The 24,482-nt window shown below is 41.2% G+C and overlaps 1 long non-coding RNA gene across 2 annotated transcripts; it reads left to right on the top strand.

Moving 5' to 3' along the window:
- Nucleotides 1-482: 482 nt before the first annotated feature.
- On the top strand, nucleotides 483-23,889 carry LOC122172034. 2 transcript variants are annotated; one of them, XR_006172164.1, is made up of 3 exons: nucleotides 483-610; nucleotides 12,415-12,517; nucleotides 23,132-23,889. It is a non-coding gene; the product is annotated as an uncharacterized LOC122172034 (long non-coding RNA). The 2 variants fall into 2 exon arrangements; XR_006172163.1 differs by lacking the exon at nucleotides 483-610 and adding an exon at nucleotides 10,292-10,527.
- Nucleotides 23,890-24,482: the final 593 nt, after the last annotated feature.

Raw genomic sequence — 24,482 nt, 5'->3', positions numbered from 1 at the left:
ATATGATTTTGATGAGAAAGATGGGGTTAGAATTTACAACAGCCAAGAATCTTCAATATATGTGCATGTATCATGCAAGTTTCCTTGGAAAAATACTGACGTATATTAAACATCAACTCTGTAATTTGTGGTACAATCCTTCACACTGGGAGAATTCCTAGACGGATTCTAGTTAAGTTTAGTTTGAAAATATGCTTGGCAAATATTTATATAATTAGCCAAACACGCAAGGCTAATTATTGTTTATTTTCAGTTGCTCAATACATAGAGTAATTGCTGAACAAATCTTAACTGATTAATTTACTTTCATTGAAAGCATTACTAAAGCTATGTTTTCCTGGGGAATCCTCATTTCTAAATATATATCACATACAGAAAAAGTCACAGGTGCTGTGGTGCACACAGTCTGGGGATAAAGCACTGCTGGCCCACGGAGGGTTCCTGACCAGCCAGTGCTAAAGGTATTCAGCCAAGTGGTATGGAAAGCAGCTGCTCTGGCACTGAGCAATTCTGAAATATCCAAGAGCCTGTAAGGCCTGGGAACAGCTGAGCAAAGAGCAGGAGCCACAGCTGCCTGGGAACATGTGCGGAGGATGCAGAAGAGGGGAAGGTAAAAGCTGTATTTTCTGTGTAGGAGCAGCCTGAGCTGCATAACTTTACTTAAAATATAAGGGTGTGGGGAACTTCACCAAGGAAACGATACTTTCTCCAGCAAAGTCAACAGAAAAATATTCCAACTATTTTGGTGCGGACAGTGTTCTTCCTGAAATCCTCAGGCCATCTTTAGGTCGTATTTCTCTAACATAAGGCAGTACATCTCTTCCAGAGTTGTTTGTATGTGTGTGTGTGAGCATATGTACCTGCTAAAATCTTCAGAGGTGTAATATTAAGGATTCTGCTGTTTTCTATGGTAGTAGTGTTTCCAAGTTATTTTATGCCTTTAAATGACTTTTTTTAAAATCCACAGAGCTCAGAAGATCTATGCAAGAAGTTAACAAACTCTTTAGAGAGTCTGTTGTGACAAGACAAGGGGAAATGGTTTCAAACTAAAAGAGGGAAGATTTAGATTGGATAGAAAGAAGTTTATTGCAATAAAGATGGTGAGGCACTGGAACAGGTTGCCCAGAAAGGTGGTGGATTCCCCATCCCTGGAGACACTGAAAGTCAGGATGCTCGAGCAACCTGATCAAGCTGTAAGTGTCTTTGTTCAGCATAGGGGAGTTGGACCTTTGTGGGTCCCTTCCAACTCAAGTGATTCCATGACTCTATGATTCTGAGTTACAAGCTTCCTCACAGTAGTTGTAATCTTCATATGATCAGCCCATGGATTAAAAGTTGTAAACCTGTTAATTGAATTCATTCCACAGTAATTTTCCTATCAAAATGCAGCACTCTCATCCCAAATGGCCTTACAAGAGCAAAATTAACACTAGGAAATCTATTTATTTTCTGATTCTCAGAAGTAGAAGAATCATTTTTGTGAAAAAACAGGGAGAAAAAAATCAATCTGAGGCAAGAAGCAAGCATGAAATGCTTTAGCCCAACAGGAAAAAATGAGATATAAGCATCTGAAAACCGAGACGTCACAGAAAATGTTAAGCAACTTTATCTGTTTTTGTTGCTAGCAGATCCATCTGTTATACACTGTAAAAATACTGAAACCAGAAAAGCAAACACAGCAACAATCAACTTTATTTATTGAAATAAAGATGCATAAAACAGCACTTCTATATCAAAATGTCCTAGAGGGAGAAAACCAATCTCACCAGGCAAGGTTTCCCAGTACTGAAAGAACTGTGAAGGGAGTTGCTGGAGGCAAAGTACTGCTGTTCTGTAGGAAGTGATACACTCTGAGATACAGAGGGCAGGAGAACTTCTAATGCATCAGAGGCTTTCTATAAAATATTCCAGTCTGCATTTTCTATAGTAATATTAGAGATTGAGGTGATTGTATTCTTTTTTCTCATAAAATGTGTGGTTCTGGAAGTGGTCACAGTGGTTTGCCCTTTCCCTTGATTATAAAGTGAGAAACCATTTTGGTGGTTAATCATTAAACGGAGTTCTTTGCATTTTCAGGAGCAGTCTGCTTCTTTACAGAAGCAGTGACTGAAATGAAATGCCATGTATCCAGGTGACCTTGTCTTGCAGATATGCTGACAGTTCTGTAAGCAGTGGCACATGCGAATCGGGTACCGTCTTAACCAGCTGGGACCATTTTATTTGCAAATAATGAAATGGCCCCAATGGTACCTTAAGAAATAGGCTTCTGGTTTTGTGCAAGATGTTATCTGTCTTCCTAAATTGTATTTTCTGTTGTGTGCTTGTGGTAACATTTTTTGTTCTATGCATTCCTGGACAATCACCTAAATTGAAAGCCCATTTTCCCTCCTTTTGTCACAGTCATACAAAAATAGCATTTTTTTGTTGCCTGGAAAGAAGAAATAGATGCTCTCAGTGAACAGACTGATTAAAGCTCTCTTCTCCAGCACTGCTGAATGGGGGCTGCAGAAGTGCAATAAACACTGATACTGCCCTTTGAGGCAAGCATTTCAGATTCTCTAAATCAGGGATTTAAATCAAATCAAAACTTTGCTCAAAGCAAAAATCAGTCCTACATACAAATACATCACTACACTTGATTTAGGCAACTTCCCATCTTCTGATTAAATAAGTAAGGCTTCTTCATGCCAATCAGTTCCTTTCACATCCAGGCATGATCAGTGCTTTTCAAAAACACAGTGCATAGTTATGCTAAAGTTTATGGCCATCTGCTTAGCTGAAAAAACCCTGCATTTTTTAGTAGAAATACGCACCCAGATCAATGTGTGCAACTTAAGTACTAGCAGGACTAGTGCTTGCATGTTGGTGTTTCTACTCTTACACAGGAAGTTTTTAAAAAGAGCCTCTGAAATAATCAGAATTCCAATATAACATTCCAGAATACACTGAATTACTCAGTCATGCCACCCGTTGTGGTTGTGTGTGTGGGTATGCATAAGTTTCTGTGCACATTGCTTTAAAACAGGAAATAACATGGGTCGAGACACTGCTCTGCAGACAACTGACTAATCCTCATAGCTCTGATGACAACTCCACAATGTTTCAGTGTAGGGCCCAGCCACAGTCTTACTGTCAGGTATCAGCTCCCACGCCTGTAGGATGTTTCTCAGAAGACATGTCCTGCCTTTTCCATTCTCCTGGCCTGGCCCATGGTCATCATGCAGAGGACTCAAAATCTTGTTGTGAATGAACTCCAGCCTGATTTCCCTGTGCACCACTTCAAGAGGCTATAAAGCTACGTCAGTGCTCGTAAACTGAACAGCGTCATGGCACAGGGCTATGCTTTGTACTGCAGATAGGTGTACTGTTAAATAATCAGCATGCTCTTAAGTCTGATTTGGCTCACACTAATGAGTGATCTTTCAAAGATTGCTCTGGCATGCAATGGGGCCAACATGGAAAAGCAGATATGGGCTTGACCACCTTGTACTGGAAATAGGAATGTGGAGTAGAGATTTATCTGTATGGATATAAGTGCTCTGACACCATATACTTTTCTTGCTGGGGTCAGGGAATGGCCTCTATCCTTTTCTAGTTACAGATGCAATCTGAAAAATGTGAGGCCAACTCTTTTGCATGCAGCTTATTCATCACTTAGCCATAAAACTTTAAACGAAAACAAACAAGGAAGAGCTCAAAGAAAGAAGGTGGAGTTTTGTTCCCTTAATACTTCCCTTCTGCATCTGCATACGTAAATCTAAGCAAATTCTTCTCTTCTCTCACATCAGTGTTGGGGCTACACCTATTCCCATCACAACTTCAGGAACTGTTCTGTGCTTTGGATTGAACAAAGATAATGAACTAGTTTTGTTGCCAGGGTTTTGTTTATCATTTTCAGCTCTGAAAAAGGTATTGGGAAACCGAAATGTGCCGTCTTGTTCCAAAAGTCTTTATGCCCATAAAACTGGAAGCACTGCTCATGTTAAGTGCTGTGGCTGGTCCTTGGAAGCCTTCATCTTTCTGGGCTTGCAAAGGTCATGGATGTTGAGACCACCTCCTCTTCTCCCCATCTCAAATGTGAAAGCACATTTTTTTCATGTCTGCCTGATATGTCTGAGCTTTACTTGTAACCCTACTGCCGTGGTTTTAAGAGTTTGGATGTTGTGTTTGATGTTTCTTGGTTTCTCTTTCCTATCAGCCATTGATGCCTAGTCACAATAAAAGAGTGAACCAAAGTTTTCCTGTGACATCAGTGCTCCATGCAAATAACCTTAGAGTTGATTTGAGTGGCAATTTCTTGCATTCACCTTGATATAGCAAACTCCACTATTATAGGAATTATCTTATGCACCTGAATCAGAGGGAAATCTTCCTTCAGGTTTTGATGAACCTGTGTTAATAGCTGGATACAATTAACCATGCTGTGGTATTGCTGAGATGGGAAGGGAAATGCTGCTTGTGACTTTATCCCTGGTTTATATTAGTACTGAGGTTCATGTAGGGAAGCATCTCCCATGTTACAATCATTGAATCACAGAATGGATTTGGATGGAAGGGACCTTTAAGATCACCTAGTTCCAACCCCCTGCTATAGGCAGGAATGCCTCCCTCTAGACCATGTTGCTCACAGCCCCATCCAGCCTGGCCTGGAATGCTTCCAGGGAGGGGGGATCCACAGCCTCATGGGCAACCTGTTCCAGTGTCTCACCATGCTCACAGTGAAGAATTTCTTCCTGATATCTAGTCTAAATCTACCCTCTTCCAATTTAAATCATCTCCCCTCATCCTGTCACTTCTAAAATGCCCTTCTAAAATGTCCCTCTCCAGCTTTCCTGTAGGCCCCCTTCAGGTACTGGAAGGCTGCTGTAAGGTTCCCTGGAGTCTTCTCCTCTCCAGGCTGAGGAATCCCAGCTCTCACAGGCTGTCCTTGTGAGGGAAGTGCTTGAAAACTCTGATCATCTTCGTGGCCTCCTCTGGACCCATCCAAACAGCTCCATGTCCTTCTTGTGCTGGGGGCTCCAGACTGTATTCAGATGGAGTTTCAGGAGAGCAAAGGAGCAAGCATGCTTGAAGCTCATGGGTTCCTATCTGTCTATGATAAGGATAATCTCAACTCAAGCAATATTTTCAATGAATCTTTCCTGTTTCAGCTGAAAATTCTGGTTTCATATGGTACCCAGCAGTAAGAACTCCATTTGCACAGGCAGTCTCCCTCATTGCATTTAATGCATCCACTGTGCTATGTTTTCACATTTGTACCTTATCACTTATACAGATGTAGATGGTCTTAAGTTGTTGTACACATGAACTCCCTGCAACAGGTCTGTAAATTGGTTTCTTTTCTGCTGCTCAACTTTTATTTCCTGACACTACTAACCACTGCAGTGTGATTTTAGTTTTCCTGCTTTGATGAGATGAACTCTAACCCGTTCTCATGGATAGCTTCCATCTGGGTAGGAGCAAACTTGTTTCTGTAGGTGCTTGATTCGTCTTGGTGCTGCTGATATGGAGGGTTTGTGGTGAGAGAAGCTGCAGCTCTATTAGAACTATTTAATTCCACCATTGCTTTGTTGGTTGCTGTTGTGTACAACACAAGCTATACCAACTCATTTCCTCCTCACAATCCCAAATTTGGCTTTTTTCCCTTTTTCTGTGTCCTCTGTGGGTAGAGACCACCCGTGAGGCAGATTCTAGTTAGCATTGTCCTAGCTATGGTTCTGCTCTTGGAGGCCTGTCTGACATTTGCAGATAACTGACATTTACAAGTGCATATAGAATGAACTCATACTGGAGACAGAAGAATCTGTGGTGTTCCCAGCTGCCTATATGTTTTGCTTTGTTTACTGAGTCAGTTCATGTGTCCCTGAACTTTGACTACTCCTTCTGTCATTGCAAATCCAGCATCTTTGGGTCAAGTTCTGTTTCCCTCTCATGAAAAGATTCTAAAGTCATTCATCACTAAAACTATACATCTGCACTGAAGTAAGTTCTCCAAGACATTTCCAAATACATGTTCATTTTTCTTTATAGCTGTGCCAGGTATTGATCTCCTGTTTCATTTCCTTATTCTGTTACGAAATTTGAAGATGCTTACTGCCTTTGCAGCCTTCTTTGGGGCATGTAGAGATCTTTTACAGGTCTTGTAGACTTATGGTTCCTGCTTGGTTAGATTGCAAAAAAGACACTTCATAGGGCGTTAACTTTTACTGCCACAGATAGTGAGGAAAATTGCTTTCTGTTTATCTTTCTGTGTAATCTTATTTGTGAGAAAATACTGGCTCAACCCTTTTAACCTTCTGAACTTCTGTATGTTTTCACACAGTTGCTGTGTTTCACTGTCTTTCTTTTCTTCTCATTGACCTGTTGTTGAAGTGTTATCTTCTGTTCCCATACAGAATTCCATTCTCCAAATTACTGGAACTGAATGCAAAGTAAATAATATTTAATCTCGGTGTTAGTAACAGACACATTCATCTATTGCTGGTCACAGTGTGTGCTGGATGTGCAACATGAGAGTTTTTTAAACAATGGATCTAGTTTGGAGAATGAGAAATATCTGTTATCTTCTTTGTACTTGAAGTTTCTGCTTGGGCTCGCAGTGAGTCAATTAGCTTCACAGATGGAAATATCAGTAAAAATGCAAAACTAAGGTGTTGCTGCTTATATGCAAAATTAGACATAGGTTATAGTTAGGCTTATCTTTTTCAGTCTCCAGGTTTTTTTAACCTGTTTTCCTACTCTATATAATAACTTTCTTATACCTAAAGCTCAATAAATCCTCTTGGTTTTTGTGCATCATAGAATATCACAGATCAGAGGCTCTGCAGAAGTAAATCTAGCGATTCAGTGGTGTCTACAGAACAGTACTGGTTCATTAATCAATGTATCAACTAGAGATCTGTCATTTTATATGTAGAGGTACATTCATACACAAAAGAGCTATAGATGGCCCAGCATATACTATACATCAGTGGTCACTGGTTTGTAAAGTTCCTTACATTCAAAGAGGAGAATTGATGAGATATGATGAATGATTATGTAGAACAGTGCATAATACAGAGCATTTTCTGTACAATTGCCAGCACAGACCGGCTGAATTAAACTGTGATCACTCCACAAAAATTTGAATCCTAAAAAAGGATGTGCATGCGCTTTTGTATGTATATATATATCTGTATGCAAGTGTATTTTTCGATACATTTAGGTGTGCCTACATGAACATGTGTGCTATGCAATATATGTATAACACTGAGTACACAGCAAAACTGGGGACATGAACAGGAGCATCTAAATGTGTGAAAACAGCTGTCTCCAAAGAATCCCTTGCTTCTCCTGCAGGTTGCCAATGTTTCCTAGAGACAGCACAAGCTACAAGGTTGTGCATTATTAAAGAGGAAGGAACATGAACCTCTCATGAGGATTCAACATGAATGTGCTCTTTAAAGAGAGATGTTGATGATACCTATACTTGAATGTATCTTAAAACTGCACATACTGAAATCTCACACTTTACCCATAGAGTAGAACCTGCACTGAGCAGTTCAATCCAATCCTGGAAAACATCTGTGGCAAGATACCTCATTTAAGTCATCACTTTGCCAGGACTTTTGCACGACATCTCATTTTAAATACAATGAGATCTTCATCTTTCCTCCTGAAACCATTGGCAAGCACAACTGAACACTTCACTGCCCCCATTGCATCAATTGTATTGCAGGATGCAAAAAATACTAGGAGACTTTTGATCCTCCATGCAAGCAAACAGGGACTTCAGTATTTGCCATCTGCAAGGATATACACGGTACTCCCCTGGCCTGTGTATGGAGAAGGAGAGACTAGGGAAGAGAATTTAAAGAAGTCCAGCAAAGCACATTCACCACAACTGCTGTGGTACAACTATAACTTATCAGCTCTTTTCTGTGGTGCTGGTTAACATGCTGGTGAGAAATTCCATAGCCATCCTGAGTGTGACAGAACTGAACTTTACTTTCATGGCTGAGAGGCTTCTTGACCTACGAGATCTCTTTGTGGCTTGTGTCACTGCTCATCATGCGCAGGTGCAATTGTAAAGGTGTTTTCTGCATTGCTGTTGCCACGACAGTGGTTCCGCTGACTAATCAGCGAGCTTTCTGAAACTGTGGGGCTTTTTGTACTTTTTATGCCTGGAGATTAAGCTGAGCAGAATGACAGCCCTTGATCTGCTCTCTGTTCAACACGAGGGAGGCAAATTAACACAATGCGTGGGTGGAAAATCAAGAGCTCAAATCTAAATCAAGAAGAAAGGCAGGCTTTGAGATGGGCTGATAACAACTCATGCAGTGGGTTATGAGCAGCTGGGCAAGGAGAATAAAGTAGAACCCACTTGCCAGCATCTGCATTTGTTGGTTTTGTCTGATATGACCACCACTCCCTGCTGACTTTATAGTTTGCTGTCTCCACTACTAGGTTAGATTCCTACAGCCACTGAGTACTTTTGCATGTGATACTGTGTTGATGTGCTGCATTAAACATCACACTCTTCCCTAAAACTGATCTACTGGGCAAAGCTGAGACAGAATAAAAAAACTTCAGCATTTCAAAGGTGGTAATGGACTACAGAAATAAATTAGTATCAACAGAGAGAAAATACATCAAGTCAGAAAAAAAACTGAAATACTCCAGGAATGTGTTTAAACGTTAATAAAGATAAAAGAAAATGCATAAACTAAGCTTTACAGAGTGAGGGAATTAACAGAGGAGTAACTCAGTAGTGACACAGAGATAAACCACTTAGGCTGTCAGCTCATGATGTATTTATTCATCAAGTCATCTCAGCTTAGATATGCTCAGTAAACCTTTACTTCTTAGAGCTTTTATCATGCAGTCTGTTTTGGCTGTTTTTTTTTTTCATCTCCCCCTAATTTCAGAGGAGTTAGAAAGAAAAACACAGTCCTGTCTGTGACCTGGGTGTTCATTTTCTAGCTAGAGGTCACCTTTGTAGCTGAAATGCATTGTTATCTAGCTAAATATTCTTTCTTTTTCTCAGACGTTAAAGCTTTGCAATGATAAGACAACCTGACTTGAAAGTTCATACTGAAGAGAATGACATAATGGACAGCATACAAGCAGGAAAAATATATAGTATCTATTCTTCCCATGACCAGAACCACATTTTGTTTATGGTCACTGGAAGTAACCAGCACCACTCAGTGGTAATAGCAGTGATGGCTCTTCAAGCATCTGCTAGAATGTAAATCTGTGCATAGACACTACAAGATAAGTTGTCATGGTGTCTGCAGGCTTACATAGCAGGCATACACGTACCTTGCAGTAAAACAAAGAGAACGTACACTTATTGAGTAACTTAGAGCTGCCTTCCTCTGTCACAGTGCATTAAAAGGATGGGGAGAGCTGCAGCTATGACTGGTAGAAACAGTGGAATCTTCACACACTTTGTTCTGTAGATGACCCTTTCATTGGACATAGTCTCTGAGACCCAACAGTCAGAGCTGTATGAAGGGATGAGGGTGCTGTTTGGCCACTGCAGCTATGGCTTTCTTGTGTTCTCCCTCAGTGTTACAATTGCTCAGTGACAGCAAATGCAGTCGGAGCTACTCACACATCTCTGGCTGCCACATGGTAACCAGGGAGTGTGCTGAAGGTGTGGAGTTGACACTTCAGGATTGTGTGAGTCACTTGAAATTTGGTGCTCTCTTTCAGCCAGCCTGCTTCGGATCTATGATTAGAACATGAAGGGAAGAAAGCAATCACACTGATGTAATACTAACCACTGTTACCGGGATAAAATGTGCAGCTACAGAGCTTTTATTTAGGAACCTCAGCCACCACCAGGAATTTCCTTAAAACCTGCAATCTCACACATAGAGTAACTTAGGTAACTGAATGAGCTTTGGTATTAAGATAAGCCCAGCACTGTTGATGTGCACAGTATTTCTGCAGACGCAGAGTTTACCTGTTCAGTTATACTTGGTAATCTTCAAAGATCGAGGAACTCAGTGATAACAGTCACACTAAGATAATTGTAACATAAAATGTTTTGTGTTTACCACACTGAGAGATGCAGTAGCTCCTGCCCAAACCTGTTTGTGACCAGCATTCAGTGAGATTCATATTTACATGCTGGCATCATTCCTGCAGTGACCTCCAAACAAGAGCCAAAATACTGTATGTGAGAGGCCAAGCCTTCTCCCCCAAGCACTAAGCAGAGGGCACTCATCTCAGTGAAGTTCATGCATTTTGCATTGGTAACAGTAGAGTTTCACTCGCTGGTGTGCTCAGAGCAAAACTGAAAAGAAGCCAACCACCTCTGGGCCAGAAAGGACTGATGTGCCTGGCACAGCCCAGCCTCGACAGATAGATCTGTCTGCTCTAAGGGCTTTGCAGAGGACAACCTCATGCAAGGTGGTCCCAAGGGAACATACAGGGAGATCCAAATGCTGGTCAAGGAACGCTCAGGCTGAGGAGAGCTGAGGTTGTGGGAGCTGTACTTGTTCACATGAGCCAAAGATGTGACTGCTTGTTTCCCAGGTATGACATTCTGAGCGCTAAAACATGCATCAGCTCTTTGAGCACCAGCTTCTATTCAGAGCCATATAATCTTTTTTTTTTTTTTTTTTTTTTTCTGGTAAGCTTTATTCTCAAAACATTACTCTGAGATGACGTAAACCAGTGTAAGTCAGAAGAAACTCCGTTTTCCAACATGATTGTGAAAACAGTAAAAGAGGAGAGTTAGAATAAGCTCTGCCAAACTCCCCCGCCTGCATTTATCACTCCTAAGTGGTAAGAGTCTGACAACTTGCTGGGGACTGTGCACACATGAGCACATAAACGTGTGTCCTATGCACACAGAGAGACAGACATATTTGTGTATGCACACAGAAATCTTTTCTTGTGTGTGTATTTCTGTGTGACTGAATATACACACATATTTTTACAGAGAAAAAAAAAAGAGATTGAGTACCTATGAGGAAATAACTTGGTTCTCCTAAGAGCTGAAATGCCCTCTGGGTGTGCTCGCCCCTCTTTACAAGTACAGAGGAAACCCAGGGAGACTGAAAAAATGCTATTTTTAGTAATAAATTTCCTAGCTTGTGCTACTAATACCACTGTAACTTATTACACTGAAAGTTATTTGGAATTTAATTAACTTGGCTTTTATTCCTGATTGTTTGCTTTGTTCTATCGTGAGCAACGAAAATGAACTGTGTACTTTCACCTTTATTACCAATCAGTGTCCAATCACTTTCAGTTTTATATTTTCTGACATGTACATAGAGCTCCTGTATACGAGTACAGACATTTTTCTGGAAGCCAACAATCCATTTTGTTAGTTGAAAGTAATGAATAAATAAAAATACAGGCAGACTTTCTGCAGTGTAAAACAATATGCTTTATACCGTCTTTGGGAATGAAAAAATATTCCAGTCCAGTTTAAAACCTGTAATTCAAGATTTCCTGCCTTTAATCTCGGGGACAAAAGTTTAAGTCCACATAGAGCACTTTGTGATGTTTCCACTAAAATGGTTCTCATGGCTGTGGCTCAATGCAAATCCAAGTCAAATAAGTGAACCCACACCACCCAGACCTTCCTTTTCAATTGCAGTCCAGCTAGTTCTAGTGCATTTTGACAAATCCCAGGTACACTCCTGTAAAGGCAGGTCCATGTAATGCCTTCTAAGTAAGTGTCCTTTCTACTTCAGTTATTGTTAACATTGTCTTCTCTTAATATAAAGCCTGCATCTGAGATGTTAGCTTTTTCAACAGGGAAGAACCTTTTCCCAATTCTGTCAACAGATGTTATTATTTAACATAGGCAGACTGCAATTATAAAACATTACCTAAACCAATAGCAGTAAACCTGTTGATAAAGCTATTGCAGTAGTAATTATCCTTAAAAGAATAGTAAAAGCCTAAGTGTACTTAGTGACCAACACATGAAGACAAGAGTTTTCAGTTGCCCTGTTGGCCTGATCCTTGGAGCTGGGTAGAATATTTCAGGGCTCCCTACAGCCACAGGAGTCCACTGCATGAGACTGAAGGGAGCGCTTCCCTTTCTGCTCTTTATTCATAGCACTCAGCTTGCTCAAAGCTGGTATGTTTCTTAATGTACGTATTGATGAGTGTTTCAATTCTGTTGAGTTTCAGCCAGATAAATTGTGTTGAATTTTGTAACTGCTAATGCTCAACTGAGACAGCCAATTTCTCCCAAATCTGGATGTTGGAGTTGCTTCTTAATCTCAACACATAAGTGATTTTTATGTGTAAATGGCAAAATGCTTCTCACATTATCCATGATGATGCTTCCATGTATCCACTTTCCTGTTGTGGAGAACAAGCATGACATTTCCCCAAACCTTCATTTCCGTGTACAGTGCTGTCACTTATTTGCTCCAAATTCTGCTTTCCAATTTGCAGATATCCTTCTGTATCTGAAACTGAAAGGAAGAAAATCTCAACTTCACGACTGCATGGAGTTAGTTATGTCACTGCAGACCCCTTGAGATGTGGAGATGAAATAGTGAGTGCTGCTATAAAAAAATAACTGTATCTTCCAAGCACCTGTTCCTTTTAGAGGTTGCTTCCATTTGGCCTTAACTAGAACGTGCCACACATGTTTGCCTAGCTGTATATTTGTTTTCCATCAGAGATGTTGGGGTATACTTTAGTGCTTGAGTGGAAATACTACTCAGCAGTATTTGAGAAATGCTGTGTTTGCTATCTAACAGTTTGTGCTAGTTATCACAGAGTCTAAAAGGATATCAGACTTCTGAAAATTTGTTTAATGCAAAACCAGCTGCTTGAGATCAATGTCTACATTGCAAAGTTCATTCATTTTGCTTTTAGATACCAGGGAAAGTGCCTGATTCTCAGTTTCTTTGCATGCACCTCAGTTGGATGTATTGTTTGCAACCAAAAGAATAAAGACCAAGGAATGCAATTGAAATTCTTGCAATTGAGTTTCATTATCCTTTTCTCGAATTTGAAAAACATTTTTGTTAACATAACACTTTAAAATACATAATATATATTTCAATCCATTTGTATGTGGGCTCCTTTATTAAAGCACAGAAACCTAACTGCAAAATCCCATGGTAGAGGTCCTAAGCAATTTCTCTCCTTGGAAAATATGAACAAAATCATTCACAAATTCAAAACACTTTTTTTTTTTTTTTTTTTTAAATATCAATTTTTTTTTTATCATTCAACAGCTCTATTTCCAGTACTAGCATTGCATGCCACCTTTTGTCATCAGAGTTCTTGTTTTTCAGGAGATACATGTTATAGTTTAATCCCAGAATCATAGAATCATCAAGGCTGGAAAAGACCACTAAGATCACCTAGTCCAACCTCAGCCCATCCCCACCATGCCCACTGAGCCATGTCCCTCAGTGCCACATCTCCTGAACACTTCCAGGGATGGTGATCCCACCACCTTCCTGGGCAACCTGTGCCAGAGCCCAACCACAGATTTTGTGTAAATTCAAGAAATTCTCTCTAAAATTACATTTTGTAATATAGTGTAAACATTCACCCCATTTTCAGATTTAAAAATAATGCTCTGGGCTGCCACAGCTTCAGCCTGTAAGTAGTTTACAGGACATGCACATTGCTGCCAGGATGCTGGGACGGTGCTTCCTCACTCTGCTTCTGTACACTTTAAATGTTAACCTTGCTTTAACCTTCATGCTTCTGGAAAAGTACACAAGGGATTGTAACCTCCCATGCCCTCCACAACCACATGATGTCAGCGCATTGAACTCCTGTTTTTTCTGGTTACCAAGCCAATGGAAGAGGAAAGATTGCATGATGAGTGGGTATATGAGCCCCCTGCTCTGATCTGAACAGCAGAGAAGAGAATCCTTTGCCTTGGGAAGAGTTAATCCCTCCTGGCAAGGCTTTGCTGGAAGCATGGCTTGCTGCGTCACTGTGACTTCCCTCGCTGGCTGGAAAAGTTCACTGCTACTGTTTGCTTAGGGCTGTGTCCAAAAGCACAGTCACACCCTGTCAGGGAGCTGCAAGTTGGCTCTGGCACAGCCCTTAGGGACCAGCAGGAGCACAATGGCTCAGCGTGGTGGAGCAGGAACAACAGGAAATGCTGAGACCAGCTCTTATCGTTCATTTGTTCATTTATAGATTTAGCTTACAAGCTTTTTTTTTTTTTTTAACATAGAGACTTCCAAGGAAATAGTAACTTCTGTAGCATGTCAAGGGAAGCTCTTTCAAGCCCACTTCTCTCTCTGATGGGTGTATGACTTTCCTGTCAGATTGGTGGTTATTGAGCTCTAAAGTTTGCTTTTCTGTAAAAAAAAGTGGAAAACAAATCTGCCTAAAATAAAGTGCTTCCAGGCTGGCTCACAGTCTTAAATAAGGCCCAGATATTGCAAAACCATGACTTTGATGCTGTTGTTGCACTTTATGTGTGCATTTTAGTGCTTGCAGAGCCAAATCCTGTGTCTGCGATAGTTCTGTTTTTCAAAGGTACGCCATGGAGACAAAGGTTGAAATCCAAATCTCTTCACAGCAGTCTGCAAGACTGCCTCTCCCTTCAGAAGTTGTAAATGTGTCTAAGCAAAAAGCAACAGTTCACCTATCTGTAAATAATGAGCTGTGGCGAAATCGCTTAAATAGCTTGTTTAAAACAGAAGGAAATTCTGGTTCTGGGCATCAGCTTGGAATACTCTGGGGCTGGATTAGTATGCAGGATATAAAGAAATGAAAAGGCAAACCGTGGCTTAAAAATGTCATTGCACAAACATGCATGCATATTCTCTCAGGCCCTGCCTTGTGGTTCAGTACAGCAGCAAGCAACGGTAATGATACAATTTCATAGCTGCACTAATCCCAAGGGATGCACAAAATGCTTGACAAACTGATGCTCTGTATCAGCAACAGGCCGGGTCTTTCCTTCTCATCTGTAGAGGAGCGGAAGAGATTATGGTACAAATATAGCAAAATCTTCCTGGTAAGCTCAGAAGCAAGTGGAAACATAATATATTACATTCAATGAGAGCATTAAAATTTGTATTAATAAAGAAATTCAGACAACTTTACACTTAATTAGCAGGCAAACTAGAATGGTTCCATACTGTTCTTGGGGAAGCAGAGTGCTGTAATAGGAAACAGAAATCATCTAGAAGACACAAAGGCCATTTGCATGCATAAATCCCAGATTCAGAAGAGAATCTGAAGGCCTCTGATCTCATTATTCTGGGTGAGAGAAAAACCCACCCTTGGCAAACTTCATTTGTGAATCTTGTCAAACTATTTTCCCCTGCCATTGCCTTTGTTTTTTGCGATTTGTTTCCATTTTTGCCATTTTTGCCATTTGATTTTATGAATATTTATGTGATCCTAAACAACACCATTTTAGAAGCAGTGCCTGAGTAAAGAGTCATCATTTCTGAGCAATGGATTTTATTTATTTATTGGATTAATTCTGAGAGGTCTGCATTTTTCCTTGATTATAATTGTAAATATTATCAGACATTATTATCCATTTGCTTACCTAGCACTAGGCTTACAAATGACTCTCTTGAAACCAAAACTACCAAATTCAGTTGGCTTCTTTAGCATCAGAAAATGAAAACTTTTCTGTGTGATATAAGCTTGCATGTTACTAGGTCAAAAGTGTTCACAAGCTTAATACGTTGAGATGTCAACTGTTAAAAGACAAGAGCAACATTATTTAATAGGCCATCAAAAGCTTGCAGAAAACTTCCAACTAATTACCATCTTTAGAACAAAGCAGTCTAAAAGGCCAAGAAAGCAGAACATCTTGTGCTTTGAAGGTCCTGACGCAGGAGACACAGCTGCTTTGTAACGTTATCATCTGTTTTTTTTTCCCCTTGACACATTTCTGCAACTATCATCAAAAGCTGTTCATAGTCTCAATGACAATTTCTTGTGAGAAAAGAATCTTAAATTTTTCTCCACGGTCACATCAACTATGATAAATTCTGGGAATATGAAGGAGTATCTTCTACATATCCAATTCTACATAGGAAGGGCTGGAACTGATCCCAGTGCCCAAGGAATTATATATCTGTGCTGAGGAACCTGCAGGACTATGAGGCTGAGCGCCCAGTTCAGCACTGAGCTTGGGTATTTGTGGTGCATGGTCATTCCTCACCTAGCCATCTCCCAGAAGTGGAGCTCAAATCCCAGGCAGAGCACACACACAACAGTACCTATTCCAACAGAGATGCTGATTTTCATACCTTTAAAAAATCAGCTAAAAGTATTCATCATGGGAGAGCACCTGTGACAGTTGCAGTGTCATGGATTATTCAAGGTCATACAGTTGGCAAAGGGACAGATGCTTTGGGCATCTGGAGCATACGCAGGCTGCTCATCAATGCTATGGATTTATCTATCTCCTGCAGGTTTTGTTAACAATTGTATGTCTGGCTAAGTGGGTCAGACAAGAACCTATAGGAATTGCATTCACTGAACAAACTACAGTTTCCTAGACTTCAGAAACTTCTGTTATTGAGAAAATACCCTGTCTCGATCTAACATGTTTCAGGAAGGTGCTAGGGAAAAGACCAGAAGCGTTATAGCAACACCAGCTTAACTCAGGACAGGGATTGCGTGCTGACAATTCAAGTCCCAAATGGGTAAAGGAAGGGGCCCTAGAAAATAGTGAAGGAGTATTCATGGTTTCCTTGTAAACCTGGTAAGAGTTCATAGAGTAAGGCATTCCTGATTATCTGTTTGATCTCTGAAGGGCCATTTTTCATTATGCTTTTATTCAGGCAACAATGCTATTGTTCCAATAGCTCCGTCAGAGCTACTGAGCTGCAGCTTATCCCTGAGAGCGAGTGGGACCAGCTGAGGTAACAGGAAAGCCTGTGGAGCTCTGCACTGCAGAAACCATGAGCTCAGAAGAGATGAGAGGACCAAAAAACAGGGCTACAGGGGACCTAATAATGACTCCCTGGGGAAAACTGCTGGTAAGAGCAATTAGCTCTGAATCTAGAAAAAGACAAAACAGAAAGGAGTACAGAGGGTTTCTTTTAATTCCTCAGTGCCTGGGAGCACTTTGGATGGGAGGTAAAGCAATACTTTTGCTTTCTAAGTGGAATCATAGAAATATTCAGTCAGGATGTTGAGGCCACTGATGGCCAGAACTGCCCCCAGCCCCGATTCATTCCAGGCTGGATGTGGCTCTGAGCAGCCTGGTCTAGTCATTGGTGACCCTGAACATGGCAGGGAGGTTGAAACTGGGTGATCATTATAGTCCTTTTCAACCCAGGCCATTCTGTAATTCGCTGATTTCTCATTATGGCACATTATGGGACAACTGAAGCATTACATGTATTACACTCATTATGGAAAGCTACAGTGTATAAACATGACTGCAAGGGATATTTATTCTTTCACACAGGTTAGGAAGTGTTGTTCCATTTGTTGTGGTCAGGGTGGAGCTAACAACCTCATAAGAGACTTCGAAGAACCTCAAAGAAACTCAGCAAGAAGTTCAGGGTTCTCACGAACCCAGTCTGTTTGGGGGAATGTCATGTCATACAGCTAGGAGTGGTTATGAGTTGGCCATTGGACTTCAAACAAGTCACCTAATTTCTCTGCTGTAGTTCACCAATGATAAACTACACACAATGCATCCCCCATCATCTGTCAGTGCAAAGCCTTTTTATTTCACTGGGCTTTAGATTCAGCTCATGAAGGACCAAATGAGGTAATAGAATGATGTGCTGTAAAGTAAAATGTGAATATTAGTGAATGTTTTCATCTGTTAGCAGAGAACTTGACTTTATTATTTTTCATTTAAGCATAGCAACAGGGCATCTCAGCATCTCTAAATCAAGCTGTACAGAGATACAAAAACAGGAAATTCAGAATTGCGCCCTTCTTCTTTGCAACTCCTTTAACTCAGTGAATGATATTTAGGCAAACAAAAGACACTGAGACACTGTTTACAGTGGCAAATAAACTAAGTGATGTTCCTGTTAGGAATTCTTGCCATAAGTTTCATGCCAGAGAGGGCAGAGCAGAATCCTCCAGAAAATCGCTGGCTTTGGTGGTTACAAAATCATGTTGCTCCCTTTAAAACCCCATCTTGTGTGTTTATTAGGCAGTACCGTGAGTCTCTTATGATCTGTTTTATATTAAAATGTTTAATTACAGATGTAAGCTATGCTTTGCATTGTGACAGACCACTGTAAAACGTCAAGTAACTTATACTCTAATAGGCTACCAGAGCAGTCATGCATAACTTTAAATCCCTTTTCAGCAGGACAGTACTTAAACTCTTTGATGAATCCAGGCCTATGCATTCAGCAGCTTCTTCCCTTTCTCAGCATGGATTTAGTTATGTGAAGCCAGAAATGCCCTTTGTATGTTTAGACTTCGGGAGCACATTCAGCTGGAGTCTAGCCTTGCACCTAAGGTTAGACCTCTGCAGTAATTCAACTCTGCTTGTTCTGGCTCTGAACAAAGACAAGCAGGGTTACAGGGTTACGTTACTCACTACAAGTTGAGGAATCAGCTTTCCCTGTGGCATCATCCTCCCACCGCCTTTCCCAGAGAAACTGCACAACATAAGTAAGGCTCATGCCTTTGCCATTATCATGCTCTAGTGGCTCAGTTCCAACGCGTAGCCATGTACCACCTCATTATTTATATCCTGCTAGCATCTTATTCAGTTCCTCAGCTTCCATCACAAATGCATTGGGATAACTGCTTTTTTTCCTGGATAAGAGGCTGATTATAACTGCAGCTTCTCTGCAGGGGTCAGCACCTCCTCCACATGAATATGATAAGGTGCTCTGAGTGCCACCTCACCTGCAAATGGTATTTTTCCCTGCAGAGTGACTTCCCACAGGGTGCAAGCTGCTATTGAATTTCTGTGGTAATATTTTAATTTAATAACTTAATCTAAGATTTAATGGCTTTCTTTCCTGTGCTTCATAGTATAATTAATTCATATGATGGGAACTCATTAGACTTGGGGATCTGAGATGCATCTGGGCATTAAGGGACTATGAACATGTAAACATATGTTAGGACCTATTTGTGGAGGGCAGATTCAGAACTATTCAAAGAACAGACTATTATTAGAGATGAACAGAAACTACTTTCTTAATAGTTGGCCAAGTCTTTTAATTGTATCTGTATTTTGTAATAATTTTTATAATATCAACAAAGGTCTGGTTCTCTGATGTTCAAAGTGGCTGAGCCCTAGGCTTCCAGAGCATGGAAGGTCTGGTCCAACACCTTCAGACAGTCCCATGAAGGCATGTGTGCTTGTCCAGTACTTGTAGGCACTTTTGCCTCTTGAAAAATTAACTCAAGCAGATACTACAGAGACACAGGAACACCTTTGGGTCCCATGGATATGCTCCCCACTGTGTACCCAGTGCTAAGGGTAGGAAGCATTATAAAGGAGAGCAGTGCCAGCTGGCTTCTGTGTGAGCCTTCTGTGTGAGTTGTACATAAAGGCTTATTCTCCACAGATAAGCACATAAGCACAGCACATATTTTTATGTCTTGATCTTTCCTTCTGGAGTCTGATCTTGCTCTGTCCAATATCTGTGGTGAGCCAGGTATACCTGTGTACCTGTTTTGCTCAATTAAACCATTTCCAAGGACGTGACTTATCTATTTCATGGTCCAGAACATCCTCATTTCATTTCCTCTGCCCTCTGGTGACTGAATTGATTAATACTATGTAAACACCTTGAGACCTGCAATATGGAAAGAACAGAGTTTGCCCCAGAACGGTTGTTCAGAATAGGACAAGATGGAAGAAAGCCAGGAGCAATGAGAAACTAGATCCCAGACCTTTATATTGTCTTGAGCTAACTTGGTGGATGCCTCATCCTTGAAGACATTTAAGGTTGGGTAGGATGGGACTCTGAACAGCCTGATTGAGCTGTCGGTGTCCCTATTCAGTGCAGAGGAGTTGGACTAGATGAAATTTAAGGGTCCCTTACAATTCAAACGATCGTATGGTTCTAAGAACTTGGTTCTTACCAGTAAATTTCCATTGATAATCTTGACAAAGCAACAAAGAGAGCCTACAAACAGGAGGGGAATCAACTCTTTGAAAGGGTTGACAACTGCAGGACTAGGGGAAATGGTTTTAAGTTGACAGAGGGAAGATTTAGGTTGGATGCCAGGGGAAAACTCTTTACAAAGACAGTGGTGAGGTGCTGGAACAGGCTGCTCAGAGAGGTTGTGGATGCCCCATCTCTAGGGATGTTCAAGGCCAGACTGGATGGGGCCCTGAGCAGCCTGCTCTAGTATTAAATGGGGAGGTTGGTGGCCCTGCCTGTGACAGGGAGTTGGAGATTCATGATCCTTGAGATCCCTTCCAACCCTGTCCATTCTGTGATTCTGTAATTCAAGTTCCAGCATGGGGACTGAGCGCAGTCCTTGGTAACATAACGACTCAGTGAGGCAAATGGCTCTTACTGAGTGTTTGACGTGGATTTCTAGCAAGCTCCGTATGGTTCTAATGAGCCCTGCCAGCTTTTCATGTCCAAAGGGTGCTCTGAGTAATCTGTTTACATCTGGCTTCCTGATCAGGGCAGCCAAGCAGCCTTTTGAGCTAGTACTGGGGAGAGGCCTATATGACTGTTAGGTCTAGCATATAGCTGGCAATGTGTGGCCAACAAATGCAACAGTGTGCACGAAAGGGTGAAGGAACCACATACAGATGCTCAGCAATGGTGGCAATGTGCTACAGAGTATGGTCATCTGTACTACTAGCGCAGCTGTCAATGGAATATCTCACAGCACAGCACAATCCCCATATGCAGCACAAGCTGAGGGAGTATATAGGGTGCCTGCTGGACCAATGTTGGCCGGGGGGCTGCAGGGCTTCCATGGGCAGAGACTGCGGCTGCCCTATGCCAGACACAGTCAGTTCCAGCTGGCTTCAATGGCTCCACCACAGTGCACAGCTGAGCCCAGCACCAAGCTGGTGGATCTTTGGAAAAGCAGATTTCAGCAATAGCAAGAAGGTTCCCTACAGTCGGTTACACAGGGAAGGATCCAGGCAGATTTTGAATATCTCCAGAGAAGGAGATTCTACCACTGTTCTGGGCAGCCTGTTCTAGTGCTCTGTAGGCCTCATAGTAAAGAAGTTTCTCTTCATGTTTTTATGAAACTTACTCTGTTCCAGTTTGTGCCCAGTGCCCCTTGTTCTGTTGCTGGGCACCACTAAAAAGAGCCTGGCCCTAACCACTTGACTCCCACCCATTAGATATTTACAAGCATTGATAAGATCCCCTCTCAGTCTCCTGAGAGACTGTGTGAACCTGTGTGAACATCCCCCACGTTAGTCAGCTTTCCTCATACAGGAGACGCTTCAGGCCACTGACCATCTTTCTTGCCCTCCACTGGACTCCAGATGCTCTCCATTTTTCTTGAACTGAGGAGCCTAGAAACGAACATAACATTCCAGATGTGGTCTTAACAGGGCAAAGTAGACAGGGAGAAGAATCTCCCTCAACTTGCTGGCCACAGTCTTTGTAATCCACCCCAGGATACCATTGGCATTTTTGGCCACCAGGATAATTATTGCTGGAAGGGCAATGCAGCAGTGCACAAGAAATCACAGAGGTTTATGGAGTACCTCCAGAGTTTCCTGACTGATTGGGTAGCCAGCGAGAGAGAAATGTTCTCTAGAGCATACCTGCAAACAAGTATGAACTGGTAGAGGATGCAAAGGTGGGGGCAGCCTTGGCTGAAGGGACATGAGATGAAACATGGCAAGTAGGATTTCAGCCTGGTCTTCAGAAGAGCAGAACTCTTGCCTGTTCAGGGCTCTGCTTGGAAGGATCCCATGGACACAGTCCTGGAAAGGGTTTCAGGAGAGCTGGCTGATATTCAGAGATCACTTCCTCCAAGCTCCATAATGGTACATTTCTCCATGCAAGAAGCAAAGGTGGCAGGAGGCTTGCATTGATGATCAAGCAGTTTTTGACAGAAGTAGAACATGTAAAAAGAAGTCTATAAGAGGCAGAAATTTGCCCACAAGGATCATAGTTTTCTATTCATGGAACCTGACTGGATGTCAGCAACCTGTTCTAGCTGCTCATGCTTGGAGAAGGACAATCTCCAGAGGTCCCTCGATTACAGATTTTCTCTTTTTCTACAAACCTGTTGCTCCCCCTCAACACTCCCTTCTAGTGCTTAAACACCTTGATCTCAGCTAACAAAATCTGCCTCCTGCCACAATGCCTAGCTTTGAGAAAGAAAATGTATAGTAACCACTCTTGCAAATTAAAACGAGACCACCTTCCTGTATAATGAAAATCTGATGAGGCCATAGTGGTGGGTATTTATACAGTATCACAGAGATGTGAGCATAGTTTCAGGATGGAGAAAGATTGCAATTTCATTTCCTCTTATGCCTGAGTAGGATTTAAATTCCCATCCATCACTTCCACCAGTTTTGTGAGGTGAGGACTTTCATGAGTGCTCTTGCTGGAAGTTATCTGGAGCACAGCAAAGAGATGACTAATGAAGGAACCTCAGTACAGAAATCCCACTGCTCAGAGCAGCCAGACCTGAGAGCAAAAAAATCATCACAGTTCATCTCCACCTAAATGCATTTTACATCAGCCTATTTCTGGCTCAGGTGTGAAGCTCCGAAATAAAAGGACAGTGCAAATACATTTTTAAGAAGTTCCTGCTCAGCATCTGAGGTCATGTACATTCTGGGTGGTATATGAGGCTTCTCTATACCGTATCCCTCCATCCCTGGGCACAGACTGTGAAAGAAGACATCAGCTGTGTTGCTTCATGTAATTAGAGAACCTTCTGAGTGAGAAAAAGGCCCCAAACTTGAAGATTCTGAAAACAAGATAAAAATTAATAAATGAAGCTTCAGATCTAGAGGTCTCCAATGCTAGGTGGCAGCTGAGCGGGAATATCAGGATATTGATTCAGACACCTGACTGACATTTTTGGTTCTTCATGTTATCTTTCAGATCTAATATAAGACACCTGAAAATTCAGGCATTTGCAGTCACATAGAGCACAGCTGGGTGCCTCACACATCTTATTCGAAACCACCTAAGTCTGCACTAGAGCTAGAAATTAAATGTTATGGTGAAATCCCACCTGTGGCCCCGATCCTTAGAAGCTGCTGTCTTTGTTACAGGGATTTGCCTCTGTCACACCTGTGAGAAGACCATCAAGGACAGCTGCAGCCTTCAGAAGACCAAAATCTCCACTAATGCTCTCAGCCAAGGACCATCTTGTTACAGCTGAATTTCCTCAGGAAGGTTTCACTCAAAGTATTCTTGCTTGAGCTGACTTGATGCTTTTGCATGAAATTCAAACAACTTCTAGTCAGGACCTCAGGGAAGTAAGGTTCAGTCACTGTATCACTGTCTTTGTAGTCATGAATGTGTACATGGTGAATAGTTTTGACAAATTACATGCCATTGTACATGGTGTGACTACTTACTATCAGGCAGAACATCACTTTCATCCCACGACTGGAGTATCACACAAACCAAATAGTTGTACAGATTTTCCCAAAACTCCCTGTGAGCTCTGATGTTTGCTCCTTTCTCCTTCTCACAAACACTACATCTGTTCCTTTAGCAGTTGCTGGCACACAAGACAGGCCTGGGTGCCAACTAATACTATATGATCTTTTTCCGAATTCATTTTCCACTTTTTAAATTAAATTATGTGCCAGATCCTCAGATTTAATACTGCCACTGCCTATTAATCAGTTGATGGTCTGGCCTTGCATAGAAGTTGTTTGTTTTTTCTTTTGAGTATGAACACAACCAAGGATTTACATTTCAATCTGACGTGAAGCCAGTGAAAACATTGATAGTTTTGTGCCTGATGTATCCGTCATGAAAGAAATCACTACAATTTTCCAAACAAGCTAGGAAAAAAAAAAAAAAATTTTTTTAGAGGGAAAAAAAAAAACAAACCAACAAAACCCCAAAAAATACCAAAACAACAAAGAAAGGAAAGATTATGAAAGATACTATAAATCTTTTATTTCTTTTTAGTTACTATGCAATGCCCTTCATTTTGAAGGAAATGGTACAATCAATGATCAGTACTTCTTTCTCAGGAAAAGAAGAGATATTTGCACTAACAATTAACATTCATTGACAAAAGACAGTTTACAAAAAATGCTCATGGAGTTAAAATCATATTTTGTGATTACACTGGCTATTGTAGATGATTCCATGAAGTATTACAATATCAGGAATTTCAGGTGTGCATTGAAAGAAAGCTTCTAATTCAACAATAATGCAAAAGAACCACCTAAACCACTGATGTTTGAAGAAGCTGCTCTGATTTTTTCTTAGCCACAGTTAAAAAGAAGAGTCTGATCCAGAGAATCTAAGTCCATGATACAATAAACCTTGCCTTATCACCGCACATTACTTTATAGAGTAGCCGAGTCAACACATAAATAACAGTAGCTTTCTCACAAATAGAAACTGCTGCTGGAAACAACACATTTCCTACTTTTAGTT

This window comes from Centrocercus urophasianus, unplaced genomic scaffold (assembly GCF_019232065.1).
Source record: "Centrocercus urophasianus isolate 14NV4802_14NV808 unplaced genomic scaffold, USGS_Curo_1.0 seq_11, whole genome shotgun sequence".
Taxonomy (NCBI): Eukaryota; Metazoa; Chordata; class Aves; order Galliformes; family Phasianidae; genus Centrocercus; species Centrocercus urophasianus.
Note: the sequence above shows the minus strand (reverse complement) of the source record. Positions and strands in the feature narration are given on the sequence as shown.